This window comes from Triticum aestivum, chromosome 7A (genome assembly GCF_018294505.1).
Source record: "Triticum aestivum cultivar Chinese Spring chromosome 7A, IWGSC CS RefSeq v2.1, whole genome shotgun sequence".
In the NCBI taxonomy this organism is placed as follows: domain Eukaryota; kingdom Viridiplantae; phylum Streptophyta; class Magnoliopsida; order Poales; family Poaceae; genus Triticum; species Triticum aestivum.
This window is the reverse complement of record NC_057812.1, coordinates 651,416,155-651,418,322: the sequence shown is the minus strand read 5'-3', so window position 1 is coordinate 651,418,322 and position 2,168 is coordinate 651,416,155.

Sequence of the window (2,168 nt, the reverse complement as noted above, 5' to 3'; positions counted from 1 at the left end):
GGGCTGGCCGACCCAAGGGAAAGAAAAGGCTAGGTGGCAAATGGTAAAACCAATGTTGGGCATTGCTGGAAGAGCTTTACTTAAGGCGAACTGTCAAGGGGTTCCCATTATAGCCCAACCGCGTAAGGGACGCAAAATCCGGGAACATAACACCGATATGACGGAAACTAGGGCGGCAAGAGTGGAACAAAACACCAGGCATAAGGCCGAGCCTTCCACCCTTTACCAAGTACATAGATGCATTAATTAAATAAGATATATTGTGATATCCAAACAAGTAAACATGTTCCAACAAGGAACAACATCTCCATGTTCCAACAAGGAACAAACTTCAGTCTTCACCTGCAACTAACAACGCTATAAGAGGGGCTGAGCAAAGCGGTAACATAGCCAAACAACGGTTTGCTAGGGCAAGGTGGGTTAGAGGCTTGGTTCAACAATATGGGAGGCATGATAAGCAAGTGGTAGGTATCGCAGCATAGGCATAGCAAAAGAGCGAGCAACTAAGCAAGCAAAGATAGAAGTGATTTCGAGGGTATGGTCATCTTGCCTGAAATCCCGCAAGGAAGAAGAACGAGTCCATGAAGAAGACAAATGGACATAGACGAACGGTTCCTCACAATCACGACGTCATCGGAACCAACCCGAAGAAGCAACACCGGAAAGAAGCAAACAACATAGTAAAACAACCAACACATAAACATGGCATGATGCACAACCAAGTATGATGCATGTCCGGTTTAATGAAGCATGGCATGGCAAAATGCACAAACAATCCTACAAATTAAGTGGAGCTCAACATGCAACTCCGTTGCATATTGACGAAACACCACATGACTTATTTAGTTCTCTCTCGTTAGGTACTCAACAATATTAAATGTTGTTTAAACATGGCAAGAGGTGAAGCATAACAAAACTATACCATCTAAACAATTTAAATGGGGCCGGATATAACAAGTAACGAATCCGGTAAATCCCCATATGCATTAGCAATTTATAGCAACAACAATTTAAACATTCAAATGTTGTTAACATGATGAGGATGACATGAACAAGTTTATGCAATTTTTATTAAGAGTTGACATGAGCATTATGAAGCATTTGGTCGTCATGGCGGAACAAAAAGGGTGCCACGCCAACTACCACGGAAATGGTGCCACGGCAACATTCCGAGTGATCCGACAACTCATTGAGATGTTGGTGCAAGAGAAAATGTGGATGAACGGATCATGCGAGGATGGTGGGGTGATCCCGGATACCGGGTTCCCCATGGGTCGACGGCATGGCAACCGAGGAGGAACGTGCAATGACAACTCGAACACGGTTCGAACATGAGCATCTCAAACATCGCAAGCATTTGTTACATGGACGTCGTCTCGGGTTATACCTTCGAAGTGTGCAAACGGGACGGTTCTCGATCGGTGCCAAGTAGAGGAAGTAGACGTTCTCGGGACGTTCGTAGTGGAAGTAGGGGTACATGACAATGGTAGAGGTACTCGTGATCTTGGCGGCGGTAGTCGTTCAAGTTCGTTTTGGAGAGGTACTTGATGACTCCAACGTCTTCGGGGCGACGGTAGTTGTACACGGTCCACGAGACGTCGATCGTTCGGCGTTCGATTGCGGGTCTTGCCGACATGAAGGGGTACTTGGCGTTTTTGTATAGGTACTCCCGGTCTTGCCGGTGTGGTACTTGTGTACAGGAGGAGGTCTTGACGATCTTGACGAATCCGAGTGGCTCTAGGCACACGTCCACAGTGGTCTTCCATCTTCTTCTTTCCTGTACAAGGCTTGACTGAACCAGGGGTCGAGGGTGGCCATGAACTAGCAGCAGCAACAACCGAGTGGCGTCCGGCACAGGGGCCCGGAGGACTTGGCATGGCGACGACTACCCTGGAACGAGGCGTCCTACCACGCGACGCAGAGGATGCAGAGGAGGCGAGCGGCGGCCCGACTGGGTCGTAGGGAGGCAGGGGCTCGGCGACTCGCGCGACGCAGGGGCGACGAGGCTCGCAGCGGAGGAGCTTGAGCGTGGGGCGGTGACGAAGCAGCAGAAGCGCGGGCGCCAGGCCATGTCGACGGAGAGACGAGGGGCGTGCGGCTTCGCATGCACCAGGCGGAGGAAGAGAAAGGGCACCATGGACAGGGAGACGAGGCAGAGGGGAGGAGGC